This window comes from Topomyia yanbarensis, chromosome 2, assembly GCF_030247195.1.
Source record: "Topomyia yanbarensis strain Yona2022 chromosome 2, ASM3024719v1, whole genome shotgun sequence".
NCBI lineage: Eukaryota > Metazoa > Arthropoda > Insecta > Diptera > Culicidae > Topomyia > Topomyia yanbarensis.
Window position 1 is genome coordinate 148,418,915 of NC_080671.1, and position 23,526 is coordinate 148,442,440.

At 38.2% G+C, this 23,526-nt stretch overlaps 1 protein-coding gene across 3 annotated transcripts in view; it reads right to left on the reverse strand.

The window, feature by feature from the left end:
• LOC131681684 (angiopoietin-2) overlaps positions 1-23,526 on the reverse strand; it is a 462,968-nt gene that overhangs the window by 333,257 nt on the left and 106,185 nt on the right. The gene's annotated exons all lie outside the window — the stretch shown is intronic.

Sequence of the window (23,526 nt, forward strand, 5' to 3'; positions counted from 1 at the left end):
TGAGAATGTCCCCAATATCTCGGTAATACCAATAATAGCGTATCGATTAATGGCTGGTCCCAGGAAAGCTTGGACAACAACAGCTCCTGCATAGACAGTTTCGAACGTAGAACCAACGACGTTGGCAGAACTATCGGCCCCAACAGACCGAGGGAGTCGAATAAACGCGCTGCATCGGACAGCACCTACCATTTGGTGATAGGCGAGTTCACGGTCCCTAGTGTTTTGACGGATGATGACGAAGGCTCCAGTTCCAGCACATTTCGGTTTTCTCGCAATTCTGTTGGAATGTTGTCTAAAATGACCTGGCTGTTCGATACCCACTTGTGCAATTTGAAACCGAGCGATTGTAGCAGACTTATAAGCTGGTTGCATAACTCAACTCCTTCTTCTTGCGTCGTAACGCCACAGAGCAGATCATTGATATAGAAACCCTTGTACAAGACTTTAGCTGCCTTTGGATATTGCGATTTCTCGTCTTCGGCGAGTTGTTTCAAACAGTGGGTTGCAAGGTACGGTGCGGATGTTGTACCGTAGATTACGTTCAATAATTCGTAGGCTCAAACTTCTTCGTCCACGGGATCTCGCCACAAGATACGATGCAAGTGTCGATCGGATGGATGCATCCACACTTGCCGATACATTTTGACAAGATGAGCTACAATAGCGAAACGTTGAAGTCGGAATCGAATAAGCATACTGTATAGGTCGTCTTGTAGCTCTGGTCCAACTGACAAAGCGTCGTTCAGAGACAGTCCGGTATCACTAGCACAAGAAGCGTCGGAAACGACTCGTAGTTTCGTTGTCACGCTGTCCGGTCGTTCAATGCAGTGATGAGGCATATAATAGGGTTTTTTTTCCAAATGGAAGGGAATCGGTTGTGAGGTCGATTGGTACAATCTGCCCAAGTGAAATGTACTGGTGAATGAAAGATGTATACGATTTCAGAAGAGCCGGCTTTGTTAGCAGCCGACTTTTCAATGGCAAATAACGTCGCAAAGCCGTAGCATAAGATTCTCCAAGGCTAGTGAGAACGGTTTCCTTTATTAGCAGTGATACGACGAAGCGACCGGACATACCGGATCGCGGTATGTTGTTTCCGAGAAATACGACTCACACTGGCGTTCCTCCTCCGAAAGTGTGTTGTCGGGCCGACAGGATTCGAGGTCCCAAAATCTCGCCATTTGCATTTCGAGATCGGCATTACTTCATACCAGCATGGTAGCGAGTGGTTGACTGGGGATGTATCACATTTCCCGGACACAATCCAGCCAAAAACGGGTTTCTTGAGAATCGGCTAGTTTGGACCGAGATCGACGAAACCATCCGAGAGTAAACGATAGTACAACTCTGCTCCAATTATAGCGTCAATTCGATTGGGCTCGTGGAACTTTGGTTTAGCTAGATGTACCAATGCAGGAATCTTCCAATCTGTGACTGGTTCATGGTTTGAAGGAAGGATGGGTTTGAGTTCAGAAAGAACGTGAAATTTTAAATCGATGCAATAATCTGTACAACGGGAAAATACTCTTGCCGTTGCAGATTGTTTGGAATTAGCGAGAGCGGGTCCAACTCCTTGGAACGAAAGAGGATCATCTCGTCGATGACGATCGAGTTTTTGTGCTAGCCGTTCACTAAGTAAATTTCGTTCGGAACAGCAGTCCAAAAGAGCTCGTGCCAGATGTGTATTTCCGTGCAAATCTGCAATTCGGGCTACTTCCTTTGAGAGGAATAATAAGTTACTGGTAGCGGACGAACTAGCAGGAAGAGCAACAGGTGAATGACTAGCACAGGCATTGGGTTGTGTAGGATTTTGTGGAGGTTGTAACGAAGCCGTGCAAGTTTGCATTGGCGGTTCTGCTATCTTTGTCGGAAAGTTGGGCTGAATCTGCACTGCGGAGGCGTGTTGTTATAGAATTGATTCTTGAGTTTGGCTCGATGCACCATAGGGTGATCGCAAATGTAGCATCGTGTGATGCCTCTGACCACATACTCGACATGCTGAGCTCGGACAAGCCCAGACCAAATGGGAAGAGGAAAGGTAATTTAAACAAAGACTAGCCTTGTTTACTGCTGCAAGTCTTTGGACCAGATTCATTTTGTCGAAAGATTCGCATTTACAAGGAGAATGTGACAGTTTTTTTTTGGCAAAGCGTACATAGTCGCTTTGAAGAGGTAATTGTCGTAAGTGTGGATTCAACTTTTTGTTTCGTTGGGAGCTTCAACGATTCGTGACGTTGGTACATGACGTTTGATAATCGCAAGTGGCTGAAGCGTAACGAGAGGCTCACGCAGATTTTTAACTAGTTCCTCATAATTCGGTGTCTCACGTGATTTTTGACATCGTTCCCAATGTCTTTGAGTATCGGCATCCAAACGTTTATACAGTAAATGCGCGAGTAAATGAGACCATCCGTTGGTTGAAAGACCCATAGTCTTCAACTCAAGTAGGTTGCGTTCGTACAAGTCGATGAGTGTCGCTAAAATGACATACGATTCCTTCCTCATCGGATAAGCATCGAGGAATCCGTCCATCGAAATGCGGGTGATGATCTTCTTATTATCGAATCGTTCCTATAGCATTGTTCAAGCCACCTCGTAATTTGCGGCTGCTATTTCAATAGATTCAACAAGCATTCTGCATCTATAGATAGCACCGTTAAAAGGTAGTGAAGCTGCTCAACTGCCGAGACTTTTCGATCATTTTTTGAAATGAATCCCGGAAGCTCAACCACTCTTTCACCCTACCCTCAAAGGAAGGAATTTTAAATACTGGAAAGTGGATTCGGGAAGCAATCGATTGGCCGGGCGCAGCGGGGACAGTGGATGAGGACGAAGCTGCAGCAGTCGGTGGGGATTGACGAGAAACGAGAAAATCGTTCAGACTTTTTGTTTGACGCTTCTACATCCGACTTCACTTGCATTTCCTTAGCGTCCGACGAATCGGTTGTCAACACTAGAGATGGTCGGGTTTCAATTTTTTCGAACCCGAACCCAACCCGAACCCGAGCGCATGAAAATTTAAAAACCCGAACCCGACCCGAGCCCGAAATTATAAAATTTGAAAAACCCAAACCCGACCCGAGCCCGAACATTTTAAAACTTAAAAACCCGAACCCGACCCGTACCCGAGAATGAAAATTTTGTAAAACCCGAACCCGACCCGACCCAAGAATTTTAAAATTTGAAAACTCGAACCCGACCCGAACCCGAAAATTTAAAATTTGAGAAGCCCGATCCGAATCCAACTTGCTAATACGGAGAATCAACCAAAGATCTCGAAGATTTTTAATTCTAGGCACCCGACCTGGACCCTTGACTCATCTAAGAATAGTAGAATCACCCGAATCTGAAGTAGCACCATACGCATTGAGTTATATCTGCATATGGAAAAATAAATCACTGCCGAGTAGAATCCGCATTTATATTTACTATTATTGAACGTCAAATTTGTAACGTGCTGAGAAACTTGATAAATCGTTGATATCTTAACCGGAAATTTAGTTAAATCGGCGACTACCTCATGGGGAAACAGAAAGCTTAATGGTCACAGTTTCCAACAACCTTGCCCGTCGTAATTAACCAAAATTTCTGATTTTTTATCAGAAACCATTCCTGCAAGGCAGTTTCGTATAATTTATTACATGTATTAAATTAAGCTATGGCAATTGGCAATTCGTATTCGACAGTTTACATGACGTCACCCACTTTACTGGTTGGAACGGTGAAACCTGTATCGAAGGGTATCAATCATTTTCTGACGTGTTCTTGATGTCCCATCATTAGCGTTAGGACGATCTATGATTGGGTATCTAAGTTGTTTTATGCTTCGGATTATACGGTATGCGCGCCAATAGAGATGCTTCGACATCTCCAATGGAGCTCTCGGAACGACTCCAAACTTTTAAAAATCCGTTAATGGCTTCAACAGAACACACAAAATTTTTGCGATCATTTCGTTAAGTTCGTGGAAATACATGTATTTTCATGAAGGAATCCGGATCATGCAACAGCTCAGCCCGGGAACAATCTGACAGAATGTGCTAGTATCATATATGTACCACTGATTTGATAATGGTGCTATTATCCCATCACCATATGAGTGTCATGAACAACGAAACCTGGCGGAAGTGAAGCTAGGTTTAGGTCTGATGGAACAAAGACAGTCTCTAGAAAATAAATTTGGCCTAAACTATCTGTTTTTAAAACATAATGGGCCCTTTTTAATTTTGAGCCGCCATAATGACACCAAAGTACCACCAAATTTATGAGTCCAAATCCTTATTTTTCCGTTACAGTTTATTTTAATTGCAAGAAATCTTTATCATAAACCAATTTGATTATTGAACTTCCGTGAAGGCAGGTACAACCTATTTGTTTTTTTTTTTAATTTGACCAATTTAACAGTGCTTGCTTAAAGTTTGTTTGGGGTACAAATGTACCCCACAAAACCGTTAGCGTTAGTGTTTTGTCATGTGTACATAATTCAAAAAAATTATATATTTTTTTAAAAGCAAAATATCGATACATAGTAAGCGAGAAACTTGTGTAAAATTGTATAAGTTCCAACTCTGCTGAATAATAGTATCTGTTATTTGGTATAACAAAGCACTATAGCAAAGTAACTAGAAGATGCGTTTGGATCGGTATTGTAAGTTTTGCTTTTGCGGATGAAAGAGTCAAAACACATTCGTGAATATGATTTGTATATACTATGCAAGACGCATCATTCGATTCGTTATCTTCTGCAGCCCAGGCTCTGGAACATACTTACTTTATAACCGCGTACAATGCACCGGCTCTACCTATTTCTTCGACGCCTTCCTGTTTCATCTCTGTTACTGCATATTGCTGTATTTTTAACATTTGTGTTGGCGTTTGGTTTTCAAAAAAGCATCGGAATAAATATACTTTTTAACCGGTTTTTGAAAAAAAAATTGTTCAAAAGGAAATTTAATAAGCTTTACAATGTCGTATAAATGGTCAAAACCGATTTGAAACTACCGGAGTTATAGCAATATGAAGAAACAAGGGAATTCTGACGTATTTTAAAGACTTATTCTATACAAAATGAATTATTACATACTTAAATAGTCAAAACACGAATATTTTTAAACAGGTTACTTTACGAATGATTTTAGAATAAAACTATTCAATTTAATTATAAATTTAATAAAAATTAGGCGTACTAGAGCGATTTTGGTTCTGGGGTGCGACTGTACCCCACAAAACCGTTTACGTAGAGAAAAAATCGCCGCGGCCTAAGTATCGGTTTTAAAGTACCTGTCGAAATTTATATTCCATTACAGAAAGTTGAACCAATATTTTCCGATAAATTCCTGTTGACTTGGTTTATTACTAATTATCATGAAAAAAATATACGCAAAGAGATTTTAGATGTGAAACACGTATTGGTGAATGATCTTTCATGAATGTTCGTTTAAAAAATTAAATAATTCAGGTAGTTTGCGAATCTGAAGAGACGGAATTTTATGCAAGAATGAAAAATACAATATTTGAACACCAAAAAAACGACGAATTCTAGCGATTCAGAGGTGCTAACATCTGGTACGGTTATATGTGTCATCCATTCGTATTACGAAGTATAATTCACTACTACAAAAAAGACTGCGTTTTGTGTATAGACGCAAACAGTGTCATAAAATGGATGGGTTGTTTTGTTCAAAACCCGAACCCGACCCGACCCCGATAATTTCTAATTTGAAAAACCCGAACCCGACCCGAGCTCGAAAGTCCAAGATTTCATAAACCCGGACCCGACCCGAACCCGAGAATTTCAAATTTGAAAACCCGGAACCCGACCCGAACCCGAGAAGCTTAAATTTACAGAACCCGAACCCGACCCGAAACCCGTCGGGTTCGGGTCGGGTCCGGGTTTCGGGTCCAAAAACCCGAACCCGACCATCTCTAGTCAACACCAAATCTTGTTCCTGTCGTATTTCCATTTTCGCCCGATTTATGCGATACTCCGAGAAACAGCTTCTAGTCGTTCTAAACGTGAGTTGATTTTGGATTTGTCCCTTGCTTCGTTGTCCTTATCTACAAACGATTCGAGATTAGATAGCGAATCAATAAGACCACGTTCGATTTTGGTTGGCTCCCGAAATGAAGCCATTTCAACCAAAACAATAGCCAAGCTATTAATCCGTCACAAAAGCTTTTTCGTAGGTAGTCTTGTTGCGTCGATTGTTGTACCTATTTGAACTCCACAAACATTCCCAATCGTTCGTATAGTATCAAAAATGAATCTAACTATCTAAACAGCGCGTCGGTCTTACCCCACCCAACAACTGTCGGTCTTACACCAACAGTGCACATGTTTTTTTAAATAGCCAATTAACAGTATCGAAATACTTACTTAAATACTGTTTTGTTAATTTCTTTGATGAACTTATGGCATTGATGTATCTCGAAATGCAATACTGTCTTTATTGTACGATTTAATATTTGAATTCTTGAAATAGTCAGGGGTATCGGGTTTTTCACCAGTTCCCCTAGATGGATAGATTTTTGGCAGTGGTGCCATTAACTCACACACAGTTAAACGGTGTAAAACTTGCACCCGTCCCTTTGCTGTGCGCAAAATTTATCTCTACATCACGCTGTACGATATGAAACTTTGCATATACATTAGAGTGGGACATGGTTATATGAAAAAAATAAAATTTCGCTCCGAGTAACTTTTTGGGTCCCATTTAGCTCCCAGAACAACTCTGCAAATTTTTAGTTCGATCGGTGAAACTATATTTTTGCGCCCACGGTTTAAAGTTTACATGGGATTTCGTATGGGGAAAACGTCTTTTGCAAATTAATTCTTCCATGAGTCGCCCGTTACCTTCTAAAAATAAATAGATATCTGATTTTTATAGGAAATTTGTCAAAGAAACAAAGTCTAGAAGACCACGAAACGATCTGATGCTTGTGGAAAAAGTTATTAAGCAAAAACCGATTGATGCCGTGAAGATAAATGAAAATTTCACTTTTCATAGCATCACTGCTGCTGACCGTCGAAATATATACAAAATTTTTAACTTTCTCTTATTATGTACAAAAGAAGCCTCAATTTATCCCTCAAAGCTCTTGCGAAGTGGCCAATCAATATAGATAAATGATTTAGACACATTAAGAGAAGATCAACACAAAGTTGCATATAATTGGACAACCAACAACAGTGGTGCTAGAAAAAATGAATATTTTATCAATCGTCAGAGCATCAATTGGTTTCAGCTTAATAACTTTTTTCTCAAGCGTCAGATCGTTTCGTAGTTTTCGAGACTTTGTTTCTTTGTTAAATTTCCTACAACAGCCACATAACGGTTTATTTTTAGGAAGCAATGGGCGACTCCTGGAGGAATTATTTTGTGAAAGTTAATTTTCCCATATAAAATCCCATGTAAACTTTAAACAGTGGGCGCGAAAATATAGTTTCAGGGATCAAGCTAAGAATTTGCACAGATGTTCTAGGACCCAAATGGTACCCAAAAAGTTGCTCGGAGCTGGAATCTATTTTTTGTCCCACCCTAATATACATGCACGAACGATGGTACCATTCGAACGATATACCATTAATTCCAATAAGACCTCCGTTCGCGTAGATATTGAGATATAGCCATGAAGTTGCTCGTTTGGCACCTCTATTTGCAAACTACCCGTATTTGATTGAGTCACTTAGGTGCAAGCGTGTGCAAATGCCAACGTTGCCGAAAAGTCTTGAGCGTTTGCCGCCCGGAAGTTATTCGCATTTAGAAACGGGGAAAATATCTCAGCAGAAATTTATGAAGCGGGACCCCAGTATTGAAACGTTAGAAGTATTCTACTTCGCAATACGGGAACCTTATTTTTGACTTTAGATCTTTTAACACACATTACGAGAAGTAGGTCGGAATGTATCATATATTTAAAGAATAATTGTAAATTTCTGAAGACTCAAAAAATCTATTATATACTGGCACAGTATTGTATGATACATATTGTATTAGAATAACTATATGCGTCTTAGGTATACTGCAAACATAGAAAAAAATCGCGCAGATTTACTGACTTAGTTTAACGTTTGATTGTAATTTTACACAATGTTGAAATTCGTAAATCGCGTACTTTTACTCAACATATGACGCTTGTTTTGTATGTAGAAAAGTGTAATTTTATAGCAATGCACATGTACATCTTTCATGTAATATAAAACGGAACATCGTTAGATCTCGCCATTTCGTGAATTGCGGTTTGTTAAATTGTATCACGTTTGAAATTACGTCAACGGTAAAATTCATATTTCTGTGGTGTTTGGTCATCTCTAAAAATCGTTGCTATGAAGGAATCAATTACAAATACTGATCTATTGTAAATATAAACAGGAACACACTTCGACTTGGATCATATTGATCAAGCATGAGACACACATAATCAATATAATCAATAATTGACGCAATGGGCACAGCCGACGACACCTTCTCGATATTTACACATCCACGCCCTGGATAGTGCACTTACTTGGACAGTAATGTTTACAGCCTACAATCACGGTACGCAATCTAAGGGATATAATTACGATTAATGTGGATTTTTTCGGAGCGTGGTAATAGTTGCCAGTAATGACATAGCTACCACCCATCTGGTCTATTTGATTGTTCATAACCATGGACTTTTCGGAATTTCTACACCTTTGGCAAACCGACACGGTCTCTGCCGCTTACCACTTTCTCAGACGTTAAATGAAATTAAGCAAAAGATGTTTGTGGGTCAATCCTAGCACTCTGTGGTAGTTGAATATTAAAAGCTCTTACGGTATGTTCAAAGGGTTGGAACTGGCGCAGAAGGCATTTTAATTATTTGTGTTTGAAGGTATTATAATGATTCAGTGGTCAGCAATCTTCATCTTATATTTAACCGATTTAAGGCATCAGTTGATTGATACTTCAACCGTGTGTTGCTTGAAATGAACACACTTAAACTAATGTGTATTTTTGTGTTCAAAATGAACATACTGCAATTGGTCATACGTATTAAAATTATTTTATTACCCATTCATAAGGTAGTGGCAACTATATTGCCACCTTTTCGTTTCGTTCATAACGCAGAAATATGAAGTAAGAAGTGTTCCAATCTTATGAAATCTACTTATTAGGAGTCTGGAAACTTTATATTACTTTTTATTGAGATACAGTGAGACGTGTCCGATTGGCGAAGAGTTTTTAAAAAAAAACTGCAAGGGGCATCCCTATGGGGTTGCACGAACTGTAGACGTAGGACTATACTACTGAATATAAATTATTTATTTTCTTAGTACTTAGTGTGCGGGAAAAACACCCAGACCGGTGAAGTAAAATCTAATTTTAAACAATATAATCACATCTCATGTATAGACCAGCCTGGGGACAACTTGACAGCTCCCATATATTGAACTCATAAGCAAATTTTGTGGTGATTTGGTGATGTCATGGCGGCTTGAATGGAACAAAATTTAAAAAAGGCGCATCCCATCTATTATATTCTATAGCTGTAAAAAATGAACAATTTAAGCATTTGTATCACCAAATTTATTTCGCTGTTCAAATTAAAAACTGTCCATACCTTAACAGAAACATAGATTCCATTTTGGATCTAAAAAATCCAAGAAAAATAAATTGATTTTCAGAAATACAAGAAGATGGCTTTCAAAATCGAGCCACTTCCACTTATATTGAAATTTCCGAAAATCTTCGAGATCGAATCAACATGAAATCCTCCGATAGACGCCGTTCAATTAGTTTTCTGTCGGGCTGGAGCTGAGTAATATGCGAAATGAATTATGAAGGAATCCGTACCAAAACCATCGCAAAATCTTTTGGACAGAATTATTGCAAATGTCGAATAAAATTCTGACAAGAGTCGAACATAATTGTATATGGGGCCGTACACAAATGACGTAGCTTTTTTCGGCGATTTTTGACCCCTCCTTCCCCCTCGTAGCATTTGGTCACTAAATTCTAACCTCCCCCTCGTAAATAACGTAGCATTTACCTGCCCCCCTCCCCCTCGTACCATGCAAAGCGCCCGGATGATGAAAAAAAATTACATGTTTTTCAATTATTTTAAATACATGTCCTTTCAAAATGTTTGACGACTTTTATCAACATTTTCATTATAACAGCAAATTGCGTGCAAAATAAGCCCATTTCATCACAAATATAGTGTTGATTGTTTTGATTGGAATTTTATAAGGGGAGCATAAAGAGAAGTTCTCTCAGTTCACAATCCTACAGCTGCCAATGATTCTAAGAAGCATACGTTCATCTAAATTACTAAATTTTGTTTGGTTGAATACGAAGTGAAAATTTAATTTAGCTCCCAAACTAAGTCTAATAGTTAGCAACATTAACTAACTAATGTAGCACGTTAAATCCGCATTTAAAATCTTTTCGTATTTTTGTGAACTTGTAATTCCGCGAATCGTAAAATTTACCTCGTGAAAAACCGCATCAAAAGTAACTTGTTTGAATTTAAATTTATAAGAATGGAATAATGGAGGATCATTAAATTGTTTTCTCTAAACAATGGGTTTTAAACTTAATGCTACGTCGCACAACTTCTGACCCTACCCTCCCCCTCATCACACTTCGTCACAAATTTGGTACACCCTCCCTACCCCCAAAATGCTGAGTTATTTATGCATGGCCCCTATTCCTGGCAGCATTCTAAAACCGGGCACTACCGGTTTGCTGCCAAAATTCTGGTAAAAGCGCACAAATTCTATCCAAAACCAATTTTGCTGACTATGTAGAAAATCCGACATATTTCGTTTATATTCCCAAACAAAATTCTAGAATTCTTAACGTTCTTAATTAATTTGAAACAAGATGTCAAATGTTCTCGAATTGTTAGGCTTGGTGATTTACTTTCATTGGCCAAAATGATTTTCATTCATATTTCTCGGGCACAAATGATTTACCGATTACACACTTCACACAACAATAAAACAAACAAAAACAACGACTTCCAATTAAAATTATTAATAAGATTTATGTACCTTGCTGACAGTTTCCAGTTAGGGATAAATTTATTCTCTAATAATTGTTTTCTTCATCCACATTTTGGAATACGCTTTTTCTAAATGTTGTTCTTGCTGCATTGACGGCGTTCATAACACACGTAACGAAACACGCTTTTCTCTTGAAACTATTTCGTTTCGTTGTGCGTGGTACTCGTACGGAGAAGGCATACTAGCGCCACCATCAAATTAGTGGTACATATATGAAACAAGCACTATCTGTCAAGTTGTCCCCGGGCTGGTATAGACCAAGCTTTCTAGTTGCTCTCAAACAGATCCTAAAAGTTCAAACACCCATGGATAACCCCAAGTTTGTACATGTGTTTCGATGCTACAGGATTGTAAAATGGTGTACGCCATGAAAATTCAATTCTTCCGTGAAATTTTTTTTGCCTGCGAAATGCCCTGTGTGTATGCAAAGTTCATGATTTGCTGGGATATCAGCATTGATCAGAAAATGCTTTCCAACGCTGCGCATTGCATACATACAGGACATTTTGCAGGTCACCAGAAGCTGTTCATTTTACCACCGCCACATGTTCATTTTACCCACTCGCTATAAACATGTCTCATTTTTGGACATGTTTAGAAATCAAGAATCATGTTTGAAAAAATGTGTTTATGACGAAGTATTTTTACCAGATATGTACAAAACATGTCTAACAAGAAACATATAAGGTGATCGTAATATCTCATTCACTTATTAGTTAGAAAATAATGACTTTGCTTAACGTGTTCATTTTACCGCCAGTTCCCCTACCTACCAACACATTCGCCCCAAACATTGAACCCAAGCGCACAATGCAAAATGAGTCAACGCTGATGATGATGGATAGAGGGAAAGAGACAACTAGTACCACCACGACACTATTAACGCATTTCACCAAAATTCCACGCGGCCTTTCCCGATTGAAAGGACGGCCGCGCTCCATTAAACGCCGTTAGCCCACCTGTCATAATATCGTGATTTTGCATAGCGAAGGGCTGAATGATAACACAATTTGTTCCAAAAAACAGCCTTGCGTTATGCAACACTTTGTGCAGGTTGATTATACCAGTTGCAAGTGGTGCCAAATTCACCACGCTCCGTAAAATTCCTTTTAAATTACAGAATTGATAAAATTGCTTAAATGAGCTAAACTAATTAATCAAATCCTGTTTTAAAAACTGTCCTTGCGCTTAAACCAAAATGGGAAGCTTATTACTACCACTACATTACTTAATTTCAAGCGCAAATACATGTGCTAGTTAAACCAAAAATTTACTGGCAACGTTACAGCGGCATTTAGGAAGCAGTTGGAGCGGTCGCCTGTTGGACGGCACAGGGTAGCATACCTCCACAGCCAGTGTAACGGACTTCTAACTCAGCTACACTGGCTGTAAAAAACACAGCGCAGTGATCAGCTTCGCCAGCCGTTCAACAGGCAACTGAGCGTGTCTGGCCAAGTCCGTTCTTTAAATAGTCGATGATGACGTCATTCATAGAAGCGTAGCGCGCTAGGTGCACAAATCTGTCGTGCCGGATTTGGGAAGCGCTAGCTTCTGTGTGTAAATGCGCGATATTTTGACTAGGTTGTATATTATTTAAATTTTTAATGCAATTATATAAAAAATCTTTGGGTTTATCTATTGGAATCTATTCTTAAAAGTATTTCGGGGCGATATGAACAAAAAATTGAAAATTTATCGTGAGATGGCTGAATTATATGCGCTTAAAATTAGACCACTTTTCGTTACAAACCATTTTTGTAGAATTTGCAAAGTGCACCCCCATATCGAAAACAAAGACATAGTCCTACGTCAAAAAAATACGGCGGTTTCCTTTTCGACAATAAAATTAGCTCGATTTTGGAAAAAATACTCTGGACCCTAAAAATTGGTGATGCAAATTTGTAAAAACAGCTACTTTTAATCAGAAAATTTGGTTTATGATTGGTACAAATTGCAAAGAAAAAAATTAAACGAATATATGAACGTCTGTAATCTGTGGCCTAATTTTTCAACTTATCCCAGAATCCAGGGGTTATTTACTGTTAATCAGGTAATAACCAGTCATCCACCTTAATTTCTTTCCGAATTTCCAATCCAGCTCGCTTTGTCTTTATATTTCCACAAATCTCGTTGGAAATACATAAAACATTACGAAGACTGACGTTTTCTAACGGGCGGTATCAAGTATATTTTCACAGTTTTTATTACGAAATAAATGTAACTGTATTCTAAACTAAGTGAAAAAACCGTGTTTCTATTAATATAACATCCATTAACCTTTCGGAAGTCGCGCTAGTGCATTGAGTGCACGCTGCTTTGAAAATCTAGCGAAATCGTCCTAGGGCACCAGCGGGTGCCCTAGGACGATTTCGCTAGGGTTAGAATCAGTTTTAGTGGCCAAATTCGGTTTGGAATGATTTTGAGTTTGAAACTAATATAATATTGAAACCAATTTAAAATTGCTGAACAAGTTAAAAAAAATTCGGAGGTGGCTCGGCCCCCAGTACCCTCCCACTGGGTCCGTCGCTGGTTGAGATGATAAGACGTTGGTTTCATAAGCAATTCGACGTCTGTCAAAGCCCCAAGCAGGTGGCGCTTTAATAGAAATTCTTGGTGGTCGATAGGTTCGTAGCACAAGCCCTGCGAAATTCCGTGTAAAATACCGCGCGAAATTCCGTGCGAAATTCTGCACGAACTTCCATGCGAAATCCTGCGTGAAATTTAGCGTGATATTCCGTGTGAAGTTCCGCGCGAAATTCCTTGCGAAATTCTGCGCGAAATTCCGTGCAAAATTCTATCCGAAATTCCGTGCGGGGCGAAATTTCGTGAGAAGTTCTGTACAAAATTCCGTGTGAAATTCCGTGCGAAATTCTGTGCCATATTCCGTGCCATATTCCGTGCCAAGTTCAGTGCCAAATTCCGTGCGAAATTTCGTGCGAAATCACGTGCGAAATAACATACGAAATTCCGTGCGAAATGCCGTTCGAAATGCCGTGCGAAATTCCATTTTAAATGTCGTACGAAATTCCGCGCAAAATCCGCGTGAAATTCCGTGATAAATTCCATGCGAAATTTGTGCGAAATCCCGCACGGGATTCCACGTGGATTTCCATGTGAAGTCCGTGTGAAGTTCCGCGAGAAACCCCGTGCGAATTTTCGGAAATTCCGTGCGAAATTCCATACGAATTTCTGTGCGAAATTCCGTGCAAAATTTCTTGTGAAGTTCTGCGCGAAATTCCGTGTGGAATTCCGTGTGAAACTCCGTGCGACATTCCGTGCGAAATTCCGTGCGAAATTCCATGCGGAATTCCGTGTGAAATTCCATGCGAAGTTCCGTGCGATATTCCATGCAATATTCTGGTCCAAGTTCCGTGCAAAATGTCGTGCGAAATTTCGTGTGAAATTGCGTACAAAATTCCGTTATCGACGGTAAAGTTTTTTTTCAGCGCTAACCTTAACAACAATTTTAAAAATATGTTAAAAGTAGTTGTTACGAAAACTTTCTTATTAATTGCTACTGCGTGATACAAATACACAGAAAAAATTCTTTTTTTGTTTAAAAAGATAAAAATTTGGAGAATAGCGAATAACTTATAAAAAGTTCGAATAAGTTATAAGTAAGTTATAAAAAGTTAGTACAAGTAAGTTATAAAATTGCTTTTTCTGAAAAAAAAATTTAGAAAGCCATCGTATTTTGGAAGATTTTTGATAATTGTATTATGATTTGAAATGATATTTAGAATCATATTTCAGAATTAAATTACAGTTTTTTTGTCAATTTGCACGAAATTGTAAAAGATACTGAAATTACATTTAAAATATTTCCTTTCTCTTTATGTTTTTATTGGCAAAAGGTAACAAAATTTTTAAAAAAAAATTTTCTTTAATTTTATTTTTTTATCATAAATTTATGTTTTTTGTGGAAAATGTCGCATTTTTTCTCAGTTTATTTTTTTCCATACAGAAGTTTTCATTCCTTGCAACTTTTTCTCATTTTGTTTTGCTGTATAAGGTACGGTAATCGATCAATTTCTGTTTGGCAAATTCTGCATGTAAAAACTTCTACGCCCTTTTAAAAAATTTCTCTGGTGTTAGAATGTTCAAATTGCCAGTGGAAATCATACGAAAACAATTGTTAAGTTTTGTTAGAAACAAAGATGGTTATATTTTACGGCCGGCCACCTTCTCATAAAATCCCTCTCAAAGCATGTGAGGGCAGCATTCAATAGCAAATTTTTCCACCTTTCCAATAAAATTATAATATTTAAAACAAAAAAGTATACTTTTTGAGTTAGAGGTATTTAAAGACAAACAAGTTTTTTCAGAAAAAATCATAATCATAAATTAATCAATATAATCTATATAATTGACAAACACAGTGTATGCAATCCGACGTCGGTTTTTGTTTCAAACAATCACTTCGAATAGTGTGAAAGAAGATAGGAGTTCCTCAGTAAATTAGTGAAAGAAAAAAACAATGATTACTTAATTGTGAGTTAGGCAACCAAATTAATCGATTATCTGCAATCAAATTGCTTGACTGCATCTCGGTAGAGCCGTTTTTTCAATTTCGATTCAGCAAAACAGCAAGTGACTGATCGGGGAATGAGTTTCCTCGCTTAATATCTGATACTGCTGGTGGCATTGCTGTCCCCTGCAGTATCACCGAAATCAAAGCATATACATATAACCACTGGCTGGCGTCTGTCGACCACTCGAGACCAGCTGCCTGGTTGGTGTGGAAATGATGAGACGAAATTAGCAAACAAACAAATCGTCGTCTAGCGATCTGCCGTGAGTGGAACCGTCCGTGGCAGTTCGGTGTGAAAGAAGCATAACGCCGCCGCCACGGTTAACGCTGCGACTGACGCTACCGCTTGCACTTTTGTAACCTTGGCACCGGCGACTAGAAAAAGTGAGTAGTTTGAAATAGAAGCATCGCACGTTTGCGCGTTCGTGCACGATTCACCACAGCTGGTACCTAATAAAATAACTGAAACATGAGGATGTGCCAGTCTCTATCTGTGAGGGATCTTCCGCCAGCGGTTTACGGTCGCCCGCGCTAAGCTAAGTTACCCACTCACAAGAGATTTATACGAACGACCAGAACCGAGCAAGGTGTACATTATACGCTATACCTGCTATGAAATGAAGATGCCAACCCGAAGATGGGACAGCGTTTTAGAAAGGTAGACGTTTATTTACTCTCCTGGGTTCACGCAAACGGAGATGATATTTATCGAGGTCTTACCCCCTTCTTTCAGACCTGTCCCCCTAAAAGGCCATGACACTCGAAGAGTGCTTGCTTACTTGGCTTCGCCGGAACGAGTATCTTACCGCTGCATAGTTTGGAACGCATTAGATTTAGATGACTGATGAACGGAACGTGGGTGAACGTCTCTGCGTTCACTTGAAAGTTATCAGTAAGTCACTGATCTACTTAAGACGCATCAACAACTACCAGAGCTCCGGTCACTCTCGGCCGATTACATATCCCAAGTGACGCTTCTGTAGAAGGTGAAGCGTAGGCATAAGCATGAGATCAAATTTTGTTTCCAATTGAGATTGAAAAAATATCAATTGAAAGAATTTGCATCTGTACAATATGTAGTACCCCGTAGTACCATTTATGCAGATCACTATATGTTTAACACTACGTTATCACTTTTTGGAAAGTTTAAATATGTACATGATCAGCTCAATTTTTTGTTCTTAGTTTTAATTTGGTAGCTTCCATCAAAAATGACATAATTCGTGTTAATAAGAAAGTATCTTCAAACATAAGTTAACTAGAAATATTTTTCAAAGTAGTACATAGCCACAAATGAACAGATATTGTTCCTTGGATATTTCTTCTGACGAATATAATTCCAATCAACGAAACAGGTATTTGATACCAAGAAAAAATATAATTAATTATCGTCTAATTCTCGTGATTGTGAATAAACTTTATAAGCAGTATGATTCTCCCATAAATTATACATGTTTCTTTCTCACATATTTTTTTCCGTACGATTCACCAGTTTTAAAATTTTGACTATCAACTTTCTAAAATCGATACTATTTCTCGTTGGTCTCACTGGGAACACTGGGCTCGCTTAATCCACGATCAATAATGACTATGAAATAATCTTGAATGGAAACTTAGATTTACCAAAGAATTCAATATTTGGTACAATTTCATTGTCCGGAGACTCGTAGTCATGTTTTGGTTACCATCTATTACCCCACACCGTAAGAAGGTCTCATCACACACTTATATTACGAGAAATCAGTAAAATATTTTTAGGAACGATTTGAATGGTTTACCTTAACTTACCGCTGTGACAGATGTCGGATTTTAGATTTTTGTGGTACACCAATTCCTTGCAATATGGATTAAAATAATCTTTTCCTTGTCTACCGAAGATCCAAACTAATAACAATTAACATGATATTTTTCCAGCCGTTTCAGCCTTCAATTTCGCTCAAACTTTGATTTTTTGAGAAGTGCTTTTTTGCTTCGAACCAGACTTTCTCTCTAAGCTGTTTTCATTATTGAAAAGTTTGATCGGTGCTATTTGTGAACATTTTTTGAATACGTGATTGTGAAGACGTACAAATTTTTCTTTTAGATTTTTCCGCATTTGGCGCGTATAAAATGCACTTCAATTTATAATGATTGCCTTGTGCAGGAAGGAAACGTTTTGGTTCAAGAACCGTATTTCCGTAAAGGAAACTTCTATGTTGGAATGTTACTTAACCCCATCTTCGCAGCTTTCACCAAAAATTGCATGACAAATCCACGTGAAATGCCTCGTGCATGTATTCTTGCGAACACACTTAGAAATATTCGCAGTATTCGGTAAATTTTTACCGAACTTTCAACAGCTGAACGTTCGGTAATCAGTGCGATAATTGAACTAGTTACAGAGCGTTCGGTAATTAAGATTTTTTCGGATCTGTCAAAAACTACCGAATAGTTCGGTAATTTTATTACAAATGTTACCGGACGTTTTCGGTACATTCATTGTTTTGAATTCAACTGAATTATTCAAAAATGGTTCGGATTTAATTATAAAAAAAACAATGTATAACTTTTATACTTTTATTGTAGCTTGAATGACACTTCAATCGAAAAAATGGAAACCAGCTCTTCGATAGTAGAAATAACCTGGAAGATTTTTAACTGCGATTAATGAAGATCTATGCGCCGCAATGCATCGGAATGGCAGTGATAGCGGATGTATAATGGATGAAATTCAACGATCGCTATAACTGGCGTTCTAATGCATTGCGTTTGAGCTAAAGAAATGTTTACCGGAAATTTGCTTAAAAGATAATCTTTTATATACGGGCACGACCACAAAAGAATAAACAAAAAACTTTATGCCAAACACTCCATAAAGTTACAAATGGCCTTGATTTGACAGTTAATTTTCATGAATAACATAATGTACCGAAATCCAGTAATGAAGAGATAATTTTACCTTACGATCGGTATTTTTATACCGGATACGGGAATAATACGATATTACCGAATGAATTGTATTTTCAATAACAGATTATGGTAAAACCGTTTGTATTTAACAAACTGTTCGGTAAAATTTGACGTATTTTCTGTCAAATAAATCAAGTTTACCGAAAAACCGGTTATCTTTTGATCTTTACCGAAACTTTCGTCAAAAGAATTACCGAACTGGGAAATCTACTTTGAGTGTGAATGGTGCTATTGACGCATGTCTAATATCCGACCTCACAACTCGCGGTGTTTGTGCTGTCACAGTCAATATGACTGTTGATAAGATAAACAAGAAATACGTCTGATGGTTCTTTGTTGGAGAGCTGAGCCGGTGCTGGTGTTTATAGTTGTGAAATCAGATTAAACAAATCTCATTCGCTTGGTAGATACTGTACCGTATTTCAAGCAGAAATCTTTGCGATTCTGTGAGGCGTACAATCGGCACTTCAACGGGGAATTTGCGGTAAAAGAATCTATTTTTGCTCTGATAGTCAGGCTACCCTGAAAGCACTTAGTTCGACAGATTCGAAATCGAAATTAAAAAGCGCATGTCGAACTCATGTCGAAGAACTTAGCATTTCAAATACTATCTACCTTCTATGGGTACCTGGTCATTCCGGTATTACTCGAAATGAATGGACGGACGAATTGGCTACAGCTGGCGCTGTGACTGACTTCGTTGGTCCAGAACCACTTTCAAAAAGTTGGATAAAGCACAAGATTCGCTCTTGGGCTACATTCGAACATGCCAACCATTGGCGTTCAAACAAGGATTTTTCTGCCGGATATGAGTCCGAAAATGTCAAAGAATTTGCTGCATTTTTTCAAGCACAATTGCAGTATTCTAGTCAGGGCACTGACTGGACATTGCTAACTCAATTATCACATGGCCACTATTCGCGTGCTGAGTATTTTTCGTGTGACCTTTGTGATTATGGAACTTCATATCATTTGATATGTTACTACCTATCAGTAATACAACTGTCTATTCGGATTTTTGGTACAGAGAGTTGAAACTCAAGGATATACTATTGTTCCTAACCCAGTGTGGCCAAGAGCTTTAGTTTAAGTCATATTCGAATGACAATATCTATTCGGGGGTGTTGATATACCCGCTCACTGTTTAAATAAAAATTCTAAATCCCTCCGGGGGTTTTAAGTTCTATATCTGCTATTGTAGCACTTGCAGATCATTCAGCATCCTTCCGGGGTGCAAAATGCTCTGTTTTAATTGTTCTATGTCGTTATTTTCCTTACCCCTAACCTTACTATTTCCTTTCCATCAGGGAAATAATGAAAAGGCTAATCATGGAAAGGCACAAATCTCCGATCAACATGGGGAACGAGCCATTTGAGCCAGTCGCTACTGATTCCTGATTCCTCTCCAACCACGGTTGTCTTCCAGATCTTTGCGCGGATTTGAGCAGAACACAATTTTAGAAGGGTTGTTGTCCGGCATTCTCTCAACGTGACTTGCCCATCGTATTCTTCCAGTTTTACCCACCTTCTGGATATACTTGGTTCGCTGTAGAGCCTGGCGAGCTCGTAGTTCGCCTCCGCACACCATTCTCCTGCACGCCGCCAAATTCCTAAGCACACGGCACTCGAAGATGGGAACGGTGGGATAACTAAATTCTCACAAGTTTCCTATCTCGTGCTTCCACGCGAGTCTAAGTCTATTGATGACATTTGGTCTTAGACTGGCGACGACTCACAGTGGCATGACGAGCGACAAAACCCCAAAACTCAATGTCTTGTTATTCTATTGAAAATATTTATTTTATTTTTCTCCTAGCTTGAATAACATTATTTCAAAATTACGATAATCGGATGAAAAATGAATTTTTAACATGTCGTTGAAGCAAGTGATGTCGAAGATTTCTGTTCAGATCAATTCATTAGAATTGTTCGTACCTTCGAACTTCGAATGGCGATATCTCAAGAACTACATGGCCGATTGAAGTAGTTTTGAATTCTTTGGAAAGAAGAATAAATATTCTAAACTATAGATGCAAGCTTTTTGCGCAAAAATGATTTGCTTTTGTTCGGGGTTAGTTTGATCAGGTGAATTATTCAAACACATAGGGACATAAAGCATCTCTTCTGCTCTCATTTAGATCAATGGTAAGTAGAGTCAATAAGATGTCGATGTGTAGGATGCTTGTTTTGTTTGATGTGGATAAAAGAGGCGAAAAAAGACTTTCCGATTTTAACAAGAAATATACAAGAAACCAAATCATGAAACACCATTTGTTTTGGTTGATCGAACAGCATAAAAAAATCACTCTATCAAATCATAATAACTGTTTGTGAGTATGAACACTGCCCCCAACCCCTCCGACCCTTTCAGGGCCGGCGGATGATGTGGGTAGTATGAATCATTTGCTTGTGTAATTTTACTAAAAAATGCATGAAATAGCAGACAATTTGCTCGTGTGTTAAGCACCTCGTTCATGATAATAGACATGGCTCTACACTTTTTTGGTCGAATTTAACCTGAAGCCTTAATCCCTCGAACACACCAGAAGGCACCTAAAGAAGTGAAATCGAAAGCAGAAATGAGAACAAATGGATCTCCTTACAAAAACAAGGCCCAAACGTTGTACAAGACTTGGACATTGCTATGAAATTGTTTAAAACGAGCACGAAAAAACTACAAGGGGCAGCCCTATGGGGTTGCACGAGCTGTAGACGTAGGACTATACTACTTAATGTAAAATATTTATTTTCTTAGTACTTAGTAGTAATAAATCAAATATATTTCTTACGTATGGTTTATTCACAACTAATCAACATCGAATATTACATATTGAACCAAACCTTCTTGGTTATCAGGTCATTTCATTTGTAGTAGGTGATCGAATCCGATTAAACTTATTTAAGAAGATCTGAAGAAAGAAGATAGAAAGCTGTGACCGAACTAATATCTGGAACTAAGTCTTTATAGCTTAAGATTAGCTTGTAAAAACTTTTCGATTGTGTGTGGTAAAAAACCCGGACCAGTGAAGAAAAATCAAATTTTAGACAATATAATCACATTTCATGTATAGATCAAGCATTTTTGCCATTATTGTAACTTTCCTAAAGTACGCATACAAATATAGCGAATGCAGAGGTCTTAATCATATATCGAAACTATAAATATACAAGAATCGAAAACAATTTTATATATACGGACAAGATGAGTTTTTGCAACGTTTTTTCAAGTGGCAGTGTATTCATTCATAAATAGGCTTTGTAGTATGTACCAATTAGTAGAATCAAAATACTATAGGCTGAGTGAAAATGAATCACGTGAAGGGGAAATGAATCAATGAATTGATCCAACGTAAATAATAAACTTTCTTTGTGCAATTTAGTAACAAATTAGATCTACCTACCTACACCCCCACCTCAAAACCCAAGCGCACAAAGCAAAATTAATCAACGCTGATGATGATGGGTAGAGCGAAAGAGACAACTAATACCACGACACTATGTTAACCCTTTCATGCCCAACTTTTTTTTAATGCATGTATGGTTTCAAAACTATTTTTCCTTGATAACGGTGGGGTCAAGAAACACGAAAAGCCTTTTTTCATAAAGATAGGTGCTTCCCTCGCAGTGCTAGAAGCTGCTCAATTTTCACCTTCCAATGCTCAATACAATTCTCCTAGAATATGTACAATAGTCCAATTGCGTGGAAAATGTAGCCAAAGACAGTCTAAATTGATAATTCGATTTTCAATAATATTGCAACACAACGAAGATATATGAAAAAAACATTTACCGTCGTCAACGTAAACTGTTCCTGGCAGCACTGCTCCATCGGAATCCAATCAGACTGATTGCAATAGCTTCAGTTCTAGATTCTTTCATTGAAACTATTAGTACTCAAATGAAAGTCAATAGTCACATTTATTAGCCTTACTTGTTTTTGTGAGGAAATTTTGCTCTAATCAAAAGTTATAGCTGTTTAAAAATGTTGTTGTCCACAAACAATATGGGCATGAATGGGTTAACCATGTTTGCAAATGGAGCTCGCATGTACAAACTATTTTGTGTACTATACATAAAAGTGTGCTGGAAACGAGCACAACAGAAAAGAGAGCATAGTGTTTGAGCGGAGTCGCATTCACTGGGTAGCGTATTTCCACAGGCAGCGTAACGGACTTCTAACTCAGCTGCACTGGCTGTAAAAACACACAACGCAGTGACCTGCTTCGTCTGCCGCTCAACAGGCAACTGAGCTGCTCTGGCGAAATCCGTCCGTTTAAATAGTCGATGATGACGTCATTCATAGAAGCGTAGCGTGCTAGGTACACAAATCTTTCGTGCTGGACTAGGGAAGCGCTATCTTCTGTGTGTAAATGCGTGATATTTTGACTTAGTTGCTTATTATTCAAATTTTTAATACCATGATATTAAAAATCTTTGGGTTTATCTATTGGAATCTATTCTTAGAAATGTTTCGGGGCGATATGCGCAAAAAAGTTGAAAATTTATCGTGAGATGGCTGAATTATATGCGTTTAAAATTGGACCGACTTTTCGTTACATACCATTTTTGTAGAATTTGCAACGTGCACCCCTATATCGAAAACAAAGACGTAGTCCTACGTCAAAAATCAAGAATATGCTTTAATTTACTCCCCAACAATTTGAAAACGATAGTGAATTTTGAGGAACGTTTTCTTGTCATTCCATTTCATTATGTACACCCTTTAAAGTGATCGTTTGAATTTCTCTATATAGAAATATTTCATTTGCACAAACACAGTGATTGTAAGCGATTGTTTTGTAAGGTTATGGAAAGGTGACAAATCCTTAGTAATAGATCCCCATTCTGTGTTTATTTTAGTATCCACTCGGGCTAAAAGTAACGCGGACCCTTTTCGTAATCTAACTACGGAATCATTCATCTGAACTTACAAATTTAGTACAACAAACAACTACGATGTTATCACTATTAAATCTACCTATCATTGGTACACAGGCAGTGTTGTCAA